General features: G+C 32.2%; 1 protein-coding gene across 2 annotated transcripts in view; it reads right to left on the bottom strand.

Moving 5' to 3' along the window:
- LOC133644976 (keratin, type II cytoskeletal 7-like) overlaps positions 1-14,389 on the bottom strand; it is a 38,142-nt gene extending 23,753 nt beyond the window's left edge. The window contains exon 1 of one of the 2 annotated variants that reach the window (XM_062039754.1): positions 14,128-14,389. The gene's annotated coding sequence lies outside the window, so the exon portion shown is untranslated. The remainder of the gene's footprint in view (positions 1-14,127) is intronic. The other variant, XM_062039755.1, reaches the window with a different exon arrangement.
- Between the last annotated feature and the right edge of the window lie 686 nt (positions 14,390-15,075).

Raw genomic sequence — 15,075 nt, 5'->3', positions numbered from 1 at the left:
ATGTAATGAAGTAATATGATCCAGTAATCTGGTAGTCATCTAATACAGTAATCTGATCAAGGAATCTAGTAGTCATCTAAAAAAGTAATCTGATCAAGTAATCTGGTAGTCATCTAATTAAGTAATATGATCAAGTAATCTGGTAGTCATGTAATAAAATAATCTCATCAAGTCATCTAGTAATCATGTAATAAAGTAATATGATCAAGTAATCTGGTAGTCATGTAATGAAGTAATATGATCAAGTTACCTAGTAGTCATTCAATAAAGTTATCTGATCAAGTAATCTGGTAGTCATCTAATAAGGTAATATGATCAAGTAATCTGGTAGTCATGTAATGAAGTAATATGATCAAGTAACCTAGTAGTCATTCAATAAAGTTATCTGATCAAGTAATCTGGTAGTCATCTAATAAGGTAATATGATCAAGTAATCTGGTAGTCATGTAATGAAGTAATATGATCAAGTAACCTGGTAGTCATGTAATGAAGTAATATGATCAAGTAACCTAGTAGTTATTTAATAAAGTTATCTGATCAAGTAATCTGGTAGTCATCTAATAAAGTAATATGATCAAGTAATCTGGTAGTCATGTAATAAAGTAATCTCATCAAGTCATCTAGTAGTCATCTAATAAAGTAATCTTATCAAGTAATCGAGTAGTCATCTAATAAAGTAATATCATCAAGTAATCTGGTACTAATCTAATAAATAAATCTAATCAAGTAATCGGGTAGTCATCTAATAAATACATCTAATCAAGTAATCGGGTAGTCATCTAATAAAGTAATCTGATCAAGTAATCTCATCAAGTAATCTAGTCGTCGTCTAATAAAGTAATCTCATCAAATCATCTAGTAGTCATGTAATAAAGTAATATGATCCAGTAATCTGGTAGTCATGTAATGAAGTAATATGATCCAGTAATCTGGTAGTCATCTAATACAGTAATCTGATCAAGGAATCTAGTAGTCATCTAAAAAAGTAATCTGATCAAGTAATCTGGTAGTCATCTAATTAAGTAATATGATCAAGTAATCTGGTAGTCATGTAATAAAATAATCTCATCAAGTCATCTAGTAATCATGTAATAAAGTAATATGATCAAGTAATCTGGTAGTCATCTAATACAGTAATCTGATCAAGTAATCTAGTAGTCATCTAATAAAGTAATATGATCAAGTAATCTAGTAGTCATCTAATAAAGTAATCTCATCAAGTAATCTGGTGGTCATCTAATAAAATAATCTCATCAAGTAATCTGGTAGTCATCTAATACAGTAATCTGATCAAGTACTCTAGTAGTCATCTAATAAAGTAATCTCATCAAGTAATCTGGTGGTCATCTAATAAAATCATCTCATCAAGTAATCTGGTAGTCATCTAATACAGTAATCTGATCAAGTAATCTAGTAGTCATCTAATAAAGTAATCTCATCAAGTAATCTGGTGGTCATCTAATAAAATAATCTCATCAAGTAATCTAGTAGTCATTTAATAAAGTAATCTCACCACGTAATCTGGTACTAATCTAATAAATACATCTAATCAAGTAATCGGGTAGTCATCTAATAAAGTAATCTGATCAAGTAATCTCATTAAGTAATCTAGTCGCCGTCTAATAAAGTAATCTCATCAAGTAATCTAGTGGTCATGTAATGAAGTAATCTCATCAAGTCATCTAGTTGTTATGTAATAAAGTAATATGATCAAGTAATCTGGTAGTCATGTAATGAAGTAATCTCATCAAGTAATCTGGTAATCATCTAATACAGTAATCTGATCAAGTAATATAGTAGTCACCTAATAAAGTAAACTCATCAAGTAATCTGGTAGTCTTCTAATAAAATAATTTTATCAAGTAATCTAGTAGTCATCTAATAAAGTCATCTGATCAAGTAATCTCTTCAAGTAATCTAGTCGTCGTCTAATAAAGTAATCTCATCAAGTAATCTCATCAAGTAATCTAGTAGTCATGTAATAAAGTAATCTCATCAAGTAATCTAGTAGTCATGTAATAAAGTAATCTCATCAAGTAATCTAGTAGTCATGTAATAAAGTAATCTCATCAAGTCATCTAGTAGTTATGTAATAACGTAATATGATCAAGTAATCTGGTAATCATCTAATACAGTAATCTGATCAAGTAATCTAGTAGTCATCTAATAAAGTAATCTGATCAAGTAATCTGGTAGTAATCTAATAAAATAATCTCATCAAGTAATCTAGTAGTCATCTAATAAAGTAATCTCATCAAGTAATCTAGTAGTCATGTAATGAAGTAATCTCATCAAGTCATCTAGTTGTCATGTAATAAAGTAATATGATCAAGTAATCTGGTAGTCATGTAATGAAGTAATCTCATCAAGTAATCTGGTAATCATCTAATACAGTAATCGGATCAAGTAATATAGTAGTCATCTAATAAAGTAAACTCATCAAGTAATCTGGTAGTCTTCTAATAAAATAATTTTATCAAGTAATCTAGTAGTCATATAATAAAGTAATCTGATCAAGTAATCTGATCAAGTAATCTAGTCGTCGTCTAATAAAGTAATCTCATCAAGTAATCTAGTAGTCATGTAATAAAGTAATCTCATCAAGTCATCTAGTAGTTATGTAATAAAGTAATATGATCAAGTAATCTGGTAGTCGTGTAATAAAGTAATCTCATCAAGTAATCTAGTAGTCATGTAATAAAGTAATCTCATCAAGTCATCTAGTAGTTATGTAATGAAGTAATCTCATCAAGTAATCTGGTAATCATCTAATACAGTAATCTGATCAAGTAATCTAGTAGTCATCAAATAAAGTAATCTCATCAAGTAATCTGGTAGTCATCTAATAAAATAATTGTATCAAGTAATATAGTAGTCATCTAATAAAGTAATCTGATCAAGTAATCTCATCAAGTAATCTAGTCGTCGTCTAATAAAGTAATCTCATCAAGTAATCTAGTAGTCATGTAATAAAGTAACCTAATCAAGTCATCTAGTAGTCATGTAATAAAGTAATATGATCAAGTCATCTGGTAGTCGTGTAATGAAGTAATATGATCAAGTAATCTGGTAGTCATCTAATACAGTAATCTGATCAAGTAATCTAGTAGTCATCTAATAAAGTAATCTAGTAGTCATCTAATAAAGTAATCTCATCAAGTAATCTAGTAGTCATCTAATAAAGTAATCTCACCAAGTAATCTAGTAGTCATGTAATGAAGTAATATGATCAAGTAATCTGGAAGTCATCTAATAAAGTAATCTGGTAATAAAGTATTAAGGTATTAATTTTGTAAAGTATCAAATGAAGTAATCTAATGAAGTAATCTGATCAAGTATTCTGATAGTCAACTAATTAAGTAATCCGATAAAGTAATCGATTTAAATACATTAATAATGTTATCTAATGAAGTAATCTATATTGATAAAGTAATGTGACAAAGTAATCATATAAAGTAATTTGATCAAGTAATCTGGTAGTCATCTAATAAAGTAATCAAATCCAACTAATCTGTTCAAGTAATGAATAAATTAATCCAATCAAATAATCAAATCAAGTATTCTGATCATGTAATCTGTATTCATTAAGTATTTTGTTAAAGTAATATATTGAAAACATCTGGTCAAGTAATTTTAAAAAGTAATCTGATCTGTCGTTCTGTTGAAGTAATCAATTAAGTAATCTAATAACATAATCTGATCAAGGAATTTAATATTTATTTATAAAACTAATTACAAAATACAAACAATTAAATTGTTGACATATTCAAAACACATTTTCATGGGTTTGTAGTAATGAAATAGAATACCATGTAAATAAAATAAAGAATAATATGTAAATAAAATAAATATATGTAAATAAAATGAAAAATAATATGTAAATAAAATAAAGAATGATATGTAAACAAAATAAGAATGATATGTAAATAAATAAAGATTGATATGTAAATAAAATAAAAAATGATATGTAAATAAAATAATGATATCTAAATAAAATAAAGAATGATATGTAAATTTAAAAAATAGAATAATATTTAAATTTAAAAAAAAAAAAATATGTGAATAAAATAAAGCATATGTAAATAAAATAAAGAATGATAGGTAAATACAAGAATGATATGTATGTAAATAAAATAAAGAATAATATGTAAATAAAATATAGAATGCTATTTAAATAAAAAAAGAATATACAAATAAAAGAAAAAATATATAAATAAAATAAAAATATGTAAATAAAAAAAACATGTTAATAATATAATAGAATAATATGTAAACAAAATGTAAATAAAATAAAATGATGTATGAATAAAATAAACAATGCTCTGTAAATACAATCAATCAATGTTTATTTATATAGCCCTAAATCACAAGTGTCTCAAAGGGCTGTACAAGCCACAACGACATCCTCGGTACAGAGCCCACATACGGGCAAGGAAAAACTCACCCCAGTGGGACGTCGGTGAATGACTATGAGAAACCTTGGAGAGGACCGCATATGTGGGTAACCCCCCCCCCCTCTAGGGGAGACCGAAAGCAACGGATGTCGAGTGGGTCTGACATAACATTGTGAAAGTCCAGTCCACAGTGGATCCAACACATCAGCGGGAGTCCAGTCCACAGCGGGGCCAACAGGAAACCATCCCGAGCGGAGACGGGTCAGCAGCGCAGAGATGTCCCCAACCGATGCACAGGCTAGTGGTCCACCCGGGGTCCCGGCTCTGGACAGCCAGCACTTCATCCATGGCCACCGGACCTATGCAACTCCCCCTCGCAAGGGACAGGGGAGAAGAGGAGAGAAGAAAAGAAACGGCAGATCAACTGGTCTAAAAAAAGGGGGGTCTATTTAAAGGCTAGATTATACAAATGAGTTTTAAGATGGGACTTAAATGCTTCTACTGAGGTAGCATCTCTAACTGTTACCGGGAGGGCATTCCAGAGTACTGGAGCCCGAATAGAAAACGCTCTATAGCCCGCAGACTTTTTTTTGGCTCTGGGAATCACTAATAAGCCGGAGTTCTTTGAACGCAGATTTCTTGTCGGGACATATGGTACAATACAATCGGCGAGATAGGCTGGAGCTAAACCGTGTAATATTTTATACGTAAGTAGTAAAAGCTTAAAGTCGCATCTTAAGTGCACAGGAAGCCAGTGCAGGTGAGCCAGTATAGGCGTAATATGATCAAACTTTCTTGTTTTTGTCAAAAGCCTTGCAGCCGCATTTTGTACCAACTGTAATCTTTTAATGCTAGACATAGGGAGGCCCGAAAATAATACGTTACAGTAATCGAGACGAGACGTAACGAACGCATGAATAATGATCTCAGCGTCGCTAGTGGACAAGATGGAACGAATTTTAGCGATATTACGGAGATGAAAGAAGGCCGTTTTAGTAACACTCTTAATGTGTGACTCAAACGAGAGAGTTGGGTCGAAGATAATACCCAGATTCTTTACCGAGTCTCCTTGTTTAATTGTTTGGTTGTCAAATGTTAAGGTGGTATTATTAAATAGATGTTGGTGTCTAGCAGGACCGATAATCAGCATTTCCGTTTTCTTAGCGTTGAGTTGCAATAAAATCATATGTAAATAAAATAAAATCATGTTTAAATAAAATAAGGAATATGTAAATAAAATAAAGAATGATATGTACACAAAATAAATAATATGTAAATAAAATAAAATATGTAAATAAAATAATTAAAATAAAATACAGAATATGTATATAAAATAAAAAATGATATGTATATAAAATAGAGACTGATATGTAAATAAAATAAATATTGATATGTAAATAAAATAAAATATAAAAATAAAATAAGAGAATATTTAAATCAAATAGAGAATAATATGTAAATAAGACAAAGAATATGTAAATAAAAGAATGATCAGTAAATAAAGTAAAGAATATGTAAATAACATAAAATAATATGTAAATGAAATAAAAGATAACTATGTAAATAAAATAAAATATTTACATAAAATAAAAGAATAATATATAAATAAAATACAATAAAAAAATAAAATAAAGTATGATATGTAAATACAATAAAGAATGATATGTAAATAAAATAAAAGAATAATGTGTAAAAAAAAAAGAATTTGTAAATAAAATAAAGACTGATATGTAAATAAAATAAAATATTAATATGGATATAAAATAAAATATAAAAATAAAACAATAACATGTAAATAAAGTAAAGAATATGTAAATAAAATAAAGAATATGTAAATACAATAATATGTAAATAAAATAAAGAATGTGTAAATAAAAGAAAATATGTAAATAGAATAAAAATAATAATATGTAAATAAAATAGATTAATATTTAAATAAAATAAAATAATATGTGAATAAAATAAAGAATGATATGTAAATAAAACAAAATATGTGAATAAAATAAAGAATGATATGTAAATAAAATAAAGAATGATAGGTAAACAAAATAATATAATAATATTTATGTAAATAAAGTAAACAATGATATGTAAATGAATTAAAGAACAATATGTAAATAAATAAATAATGTAAATAATATAATAGAATAATATGTAAATAAAATAAAGAATAATATGTAAATAACATAAAATAATGTCTATATAAAATTAAAAAATGATATGTAAATAAAATAAAATCATATGTAAATAAAATAAAGAATGATATGTAAATAAGATAAAGAATAATATGTAAACAAAATAAACAATGATATGTAAATGAAATAAAATATGTAACTAAAATAAAACAATAATAAAAATAAAATAAAGAATATGTAAAAAAAATAAAATATTAATATGTACATAAAATAAAATATGTAAATAAAATAAAATACAAAAATACTATAAAGAATGATATGTAAATAAAGTAAAAGAATACTGTGTAAATAAAATAAAGAATATGTAAATAAAATAAAGACTGATATGTAAATAAAATAAATATTGATATGAAAATAAAATAAAAGATTCATATGTACAAAATATAATAATATAAAAATAGACTAAAAGAAAGAATGTGTAAATAGAATAAAGCATATGTAAATAAAATAAAATAATACTATGTAAAATAATAATATATAAATACAATAAAATAATATGTAAATAATATACAATAATATGTAAATAAAATAAATTAATAATATATAAAAAAAATAATACAAAAACTAAATAAATAATGATATGTAAATAAAATAAAGAATGATATGTAATTAAAATAAAAGAATAATGTGCAAATAAAATAAAGAATATGTAAATAAAATAAAGAATATGTAAATAAAATAAAGAATGATCCGTCAATAAAATAAAAAATTTGTAAATAAAAATTAGTTATTGATCCCCAAATAAAATACAGAATATGTACATAACATAAAGAATAATATGTAAATAAAATAAATAATATGTAAATAAAATAAAAGAATAATGTGTAAATAAAATAAAGAATATGTAAATAAAAATGAGTTATTTATCCCCAAATAAAATAAAGAATGATATAGATATGATTTTTTAGATTATGTTTATTGTTAAGAGTTTTATGTTCAAAGGAAATAGGAAGATTTACTTTAGTTCGGACAAAGTTGACTTTTCACCTTTCAGCCGCTGACAAACTTGCATTGTGCCTTCAGAGTCGTGCTGGCGGCGAGCGCGGCGACATCAACATATTAGCACCCTGCTGACAGTCGCGCACGTACGCGCTCACGCACGCCGCCGCCACAGGACAAGAAGGCGTTTGTGTTTTACGACTGTCACTCCGCGTTAAACGCACTCGCCCTCCAAGCTGCTGCAGGCCCGCGCGGCTAGCTAGCGTGTTTTACATAAGCACACGCACGCCAAGACGCATTAGCATAGGCAAACTTTAGCTAGCTGCACGTGCACACGTCTGTTCGCACCTGGGAAACATCGTGGCGACGTCAGGCTGATGTGCAAGATGACCGCCGCTTAGTGATTAGACCCCAGACATGACAAGCTGTGAGTCGCCGCATTCCAAGCTAATGCTAATCAAGCTCATGCTAATCACGTGATTATTGATGAGCTTGCAGAAATGACTTAACATGACTCAGCACATTGCACGCTCATGCTAATCAAGTACTGCTAATCACATGATTATTGATTAGCCTGCTGACATCACATAACATGACAACACATTTCAAAATATATATATAAAAATATATCTTAAAAATGAGAAATTTATTAAATTATCGAAACTCAACATGTTATATTTTGGGGTAATATGGCATTATGATACTTCATTGGTTTTTGGTCAAACATCTTCAGTGTTTGTTTATATAACGACAACATAGGCTTCACTACACATCTTGTGGCCTGTCCCCAGACCATGGCACAATAAGACATATGGGATCAAATCATTGCATGCATTGTGCAGCTTGAACAGATAAACAAGGTCCAATACGCCTGAAACAGTTTATATTTCATTTATGGTCTTTGTCATTTTTATAATATGGCCATCAAATTTCAGCATAGGGTCCAAAGTAACACCCGGATATTTAAATTCCTTGACCTGCTCTATTTAATTTGATTAATGTTGACCTGAATTTCATTTAGTGGCCTAGTGGTTAGAGCAGGCTTGGGCAATTATTTTGACTCGGGGGGCCAAATTTGGAGAAAAAAAAAGTGTCTGGGGGCCGGACACTAATGGAAAATGTCACAATAATGTCTGATTGAATGCTAAAAACGTTATGACAGACCGCCTTAAAGAACGGAATGGAATTATACATTTTCTTTACTGAATGAGACACCCAGAATGTACATAAAAATAAATAATGTAGGATTTACAATATTAACTATGAAGGATAAAACACTGAAAATTGACAACGTATGAACGTCACCTACCCTCTCCATCCACATATTTTACAATCAAGCGAAACGCAACAAAAATGCAACAAACAGCAAAATATGAATGCGGAAAAACAAAAATAAACCCACCTACAATCTAATACAGGGGTCACCAACGTGGTGCCCGCGGGCACCAGGTAGCCCGTAAGGACCAGGGGCCGTACTTATCAAGCTTCTTAGAGTGCCATTTTACACTTAAGTCCTGAGAATTTGCGAAATTTAGTCCTACTCTCAAACTTAAGAATAAAAGCTTTTTATCAACGTTCTTAAGTCTAAGAATCACTCCTACTCTCCACGATATTTAAGAGACCTTCAGAGGTGTCTTAAGTGGTTAGGAGTTGCCAGCAGGGGATGGCACTGAGGCGAGAGAGACGTGCGCCAACGTTCAGGGAACGGAACAATGTTTTTTTTTTTTTGATGACGAGCAGCTGATCAAACGGTATCGTTTAGACAGAGCGGATATTATTTTTGTCACAGATTTAATACTTTTCGATTCCTTGTTGATTTCTGCATGTGTCTGCAGTGGGCTAGTATATATAGAGCCACCCACACCAGTTTCAAATTAGTTGCCTAATTAATGAATTGGAAAGAAAATGTTATGACAGTAGCGTATGTGTGTGGCCGTGAGGTGAGTGACGTCAGTGAGTGTGTGGGCGACAGAAGAGAGGGAGCGGTAGCGTGAGTGCCGGCGGGGACTAGTTTGTTTTGTATTATTTTGTAGTTTATTGTCCAAATATACACTCCCATTGTCCACTTAAGTATTTCCAAGATATTTCTTTATTCTTAGACAACGGATTCCCTTCCGTGATTGGTCATTTCTATGGACACAGAAATGACGTCACCTAAAATTCCGTTTACGGCACATAGTAATGTCGTAATTCAGCTCTGAGTGTGACACTTAAGATTCAGTCCTACACTTCGCTGAAAGTGTGAGTAAGACGCTTGATAACTAACTTTTAAGTGCAGCTTTCAGCCAAGAATTTATTTACTCTTAAGTCAACTCTTAGCAGACTTCTTAGGAGTAATCCTAAGAAGCTTAATAAGTACGGCCCCAGATGAGTAGCCCGCCGGCCTGTTCTAAAAATAGCTCAAATAGCAGCACTTACCAGTGAGCTGCCTCTATTTTTTAAATTTTATTTATTTACTAGCAAGCTGGTCTCGCTTTGCCCGACATTTTTAATTCTAAGAGAGACAAAACTCAAATAGAATTTGAAAATCCAAGAAAATATTTTAAAGACTTGGTCTTCACTTGTTTAAATAAATTCTTTTTTTTTTTTTACTTTGCTTCTTATAACTTTCAGAAAGACAATTTTAGAGAAAAAATACAACCTTAAAAATGATTTTAGGATTTTTAAACACATATACCTTTTTACCTTTTAAATTCCTTCCTCTTCTTTCCTGACAATTTAAATCAATGTTCAAGTAAATTTATTTTGTTTATTGTAAAGAATAATAAATACATTTTAATTTAATTCTTCATTTTAGCTTGTGTTTTTTCGACGAAGAATATTTGTGAAATATTTCTTCAAACTTACTATGATTAAAATTCAAAAAAATTATTCTGGCAAATATAGAAAATCTGTAGAATCAAATTTAAATCTTATTTCAAAGTCTTTTGAATTTCTTTAAAAAAATTTGTTCTGGAAAATCTAGAAGAAATAATGATTTGTCTTTGTTAGAAATATAGCTTGGTCCAAATTGTTATATATTCTAACACAGTGCAGATTGGATTTTAACCTATTTAAAACATGTCATCAAAATTCTAAAATTAATCTTAATCAGGAAAAATTACTAATGATGTTCCATAAATTCTTTCTTTAATTTTTTCAAAAAAATTCGAATTAGCTAGTTTTTGTCTCCTTTTTTTCGGTTGAATTTTGAATTTTAAAGAGTCGAAATTGAAGATAAACTATGTTTAAAAATTTAATTGTCATTTTTTTCGTGTTTTCTCCTCTTTTAAACTGTTCAATTAAGTGTAAATATCATTAATTATTAATAATAACAGAGTTAAAGGTAAATTGAGCAAATTGGCTATTTCTGGCAATTTATTTAAGTGTGTATCAAACTGGTAGCCCTTCGCATTAATCACTACCCAAGAAGTAGCTCTTGCTTTCAAAAAGGTTGGTGACCCCTGGTCTAATATATCTGAACTTTGTTGTAAAAATCTCCTTCCGCGTCTGTCCCTGACACACACATTTCAGGCTGGCCGCTCTGGAAACACTCAATTACTAGTTAGATGACCATAGTAACTAATTAGATTACCATAGTAACTAGTATATCATGCAAAATTGCAGATTCCAACCATTGACATACTTGGTATAGTTGAAGACTTACAGTCATTAGAAAACATGACTGCACATCATAATGGCAGCTGCACTTTACATCTTAAAGATCGAAAACAATTATTTGGGAATGTCCGGCGGGCCAGATTGAAAAGCTTAACGGGCCCCATGTGGGCCCCGGGCCTTAATTTACCCAGGTCTGGGTTAGAGTGTCCGCCCTGAGATGGGTAGGTCGTGAGTTCCAACCCCGGTCGAGTCATACCAAAGACTACACTGCAAAAACTGAAATCTAAGTAAAATGAAATATCTCAAATAAGGGTGATATTTGCCTATTTTCGGTCTGATAAGATAATTCTTCTCACTAAGCAGATTTGATGTTAGAGTGTTTTACTTGTTTTAAGTGTTCTGGTCCTAAATGATCTCAGTAAGATATTACAGCTTGTTGCTGAGATTTGATGAGCTATATTGAGTAAAACATGCTTGAAACTAGAATATCAAGTGTTGCAAAGCTGTGTCATCAACACTCACAAGTATAAAACTACTTTTTTAACGTAATCATTCCTTATTTTAAGCGTTAAATAAAAAAATCATGACTTTGGCACAATTGTGTCTCATAATTAAACAGAAATAGTTCATGCACATTCAGATAAATTCTTCAAAATTACAATAAAAAAAAATTGGCCGGGGGCCGGGCTGTAAATAAATAAATAAATAAATATAAATATATATATATATATATATATATATATATATATATATATATATATATATATATATATATATATATATATATATATATATATATATATATATATATAAACACACACACACATATATTCCTTGCTCACTAATTGACTGAGAGAGCACGCACTTGTCGCGATGATGTCATGTTATCGATGGAAAAATGCATTTTTAGACAATATGATTTGCCTGAGCGTTGCCTTTTTGCCTTTCCATTAAGAACAATAAATGAGTTTTTAGTGTAAGTTTGCTGGTTTCAAGAAATGTAATGCCGAGCGCATATCATTATGTCAAGATAATGGCACTAGCGTTTACTTCACTTAAGAATATTTTCCAACATATTGAGAAAAAAGGCCTCAGATTTGTTTTTTCTATCAAGAAAAGTGCACTTGTTATTAGTGAGAATATACTTATTTTAAAAAGGTATTTTGGGGTTCATTGAGGTTAGCTAATTAGGGACCGAGTCCCTTTGGGACAGAGGACCCTATTGAATTTCTAGCGTTTTATTATTATACCGCCGCCTCTTTGAGCTGTAATTTGACCCCCTTAACATGCTTCAAAACTCACCAAATTGGACACACACATCAGGACGGGCAAACCCCAAAACTCAAAATTGCGCTCTAGCGCCCCCTAGGAAGAAACCACAGACAAAACTGCCTGTAACTCCCAGTAGGAATGTCATAGAGACATGAAACAAAAACTTCTATGTAGGTCTCACTTAGACCTATATTTCATACACTGACAACCCCCAGCAAAAATCAACAGGAAGTTGGCAATTCCCCCTTCAAAACAAATGTGTTAAAACAGTCACCTTTTTTCAAACATTATCTCCTCTGAGCGCGTTTGTCGTGTCGGCTTCAAATTAGCACAGGAGAGAGATTGAACCCTTCGGATTAAAAGTTGACGAAAAAATTTTGATTCGTGCTACCGTTTAGATTTTACGAGCCTTCAAAGACCCGCAGCACTAAAGCTGCTCCGCTGCTGTGATTTTACGCGCCTTCAAAGAAAACAACCACTGTGCCGCGACACCTAGGAAAAAAACACAGACACAACTTCCTCTAACTCCCAGTACGAATATCGTAGAGACACGAAACAAAAACCTCTATGTAGGTCTCACTCAGGACTACCACTGGACAAAAGTATTGGGACACCTAGGACTAGCACCTGCCAAAATGCGGACCCGACAAACGCTGCTTGCAGCTTTAATTTGACTTGTCTTGGAAAGTGTTGACAAGCCAAATTTTCTTGTTCTATTGGCAGATCATTTTGCTTAGTTCAAGTAAAATACCCCTCATTTTGGTATTTTTTAGGGTCCGCACAGGACCTTTTCAAAAGGAATTCCACAGGGAGTCCTTTTGCAATGGGACGAAAGGACCCTATTGAAATTGTAAGGTTTTATTATTATTCTTTATTATTATTATTATTCCGCAGCTTTGTGCACTACTTTGCCCCCTTTAACATGCTTCAAAACTCACCAAATTTTTTACACACATACAAAAAGTGGGCCAGAACAAGTTAGTCTAAAAACCAAACCCCAAAAATCGAATTTGCGCTCTAGCGCCCCCTAGAAAAAAAAAAAAAACTGCCTGTAACTCCCACTAGGAAGGTCGTAGAGACATGAAACAAAAACCTGTATGTAGGTCTACTTTAGACCTACAACTCATAATGACATATTCTCGGGCGAAAACCAACAGGAAGTTGGCAATTTCCTATTTTAGACAAAAATGTACTAAAAACACTGCTTTTTACGTCTTTTACCTCTAATTTGACCCCCTTAAAATACTTCAAAACTCACCAAACTTCTCACACACATCGGGACTGGTGGAAACTGCGATCTAAAAAAAACCGAACCCCAAAACTCAAAATTGTGCTCTACATAATTTTTTGGAAAAAACAGACAAAAAACTGCTCCTATTTTTTTCCCTTGTTTTTGAACACTGACTTTTTGCAGTGTATACAAATGGGAGCCATTACTTGGCACTCAGCATCAAGGGTTGGAATTGGGGGTTAAATCACCAAAAATGATTCCCGGGCGCGGCCACCGCTGCTGCCCACTGCTCCCCTCACCTCCCAGGAGGTGATCAAAGGTGATGGGTCATAATTTAGCCAAACCTAGTGTGTGTGTGACAATCATTGGTACTTGAACTTCAACTTAACTTATCCCTTCTTTCTACTCACATGTACTTTAGAACTAGTGCTGAAATCACGGTTTTTGAGTCCGTTAGTCACAAACCACACGGTGGACACCACAAGCACAGACATACCTTTTACCTTCTGTGGGCCATTGTGTTCTTGTCCAAATCCCGGGTGTGGTCGCTTCCAAATGTGGCCAAAGTTGCAGCAAACATGTTTGTATCCTTTGTCTTGCTGGCTGGAGCTTGGCCACGGAAGTCCTCGGTTCTTAGCCCAGATCAATTCAATCCCACAGACTTGTTGAATATTGTGGCAACCAAAACCAGCACGCAGGCCCTGGACACGAGAGGAAGAGAAAGAGCTAGCAAACCACCTCTGCTCACGGCAGCCATCTTGAATCTTGTCCAACCAAATGCTGATTGATTAGCCTGCTGACATGACTCAGCACTAGGGCTGCGGATCTTTGGGTGTCCCACGAATCGATTCAATATCGATTCTTGGGGTCACGATTCGATTCAATACCGATTCTTGGGGTCACGATTCGATTCAATATCGATTCTCGGGGTCACGATTCGATTCCATATCGATTCTTGGGGTCACGATTCGATTCAATATCGATTCTTGGGGGCACGATTCGATTCAATATCGATTCTTGGGGTCACGATTCGATTCAATATCGATTCTTGGGGTCACGATTCGATTCCATATCGATTCTTGGGGTCACGATTCGATTCAATATCGATTCTCGGGGTCACGATTCGATTCGATATCGATTCTTGGGGTCACGATTAGATTCGATATCGATTCTCGGGGTCACGATTCGATTCAATACCGATTCTTGGGGTCACGATTCGATTCAATATCGATTCTCGGGGTCACGATTCGATTCCATATCGATTCTTGGGGTCACGATTCGATTCCATATCGATTCTTGGGGGCACGATTCAATTCAATATCGATTCTTGGGGTCACGATTCGATTCCATATCGATTCCCGGGGTCACGATTCGATTCAATATCGATTCTTGGGGTCACGATTCGATTCAATATCGATTCTTGGGGTCACGATTCGATTCAATA

Source organism: Entelurus aequoreus, linkage group LG28 (assembly GCF_033978785.1).
Source record: "Entelurus aequoreus isolate RoL-2023_Sb linkage group LG28, RoL_Eaeq_v1.1, whole genome shotgun sequence".
Classification (NCBI taxonomy): domain Eukaryota; kingdom Metazoa; phylum Chordata; class Actinopteri; order Syngnathiformes; family Syngnathidae; genus Entelurus; species Entelurus aequoreus.
The sequence above is the reverse complement of the archived record's forward strand: the minus strand, read 5'-3'. Positions and strand labels throughout refer to the sequence as shown.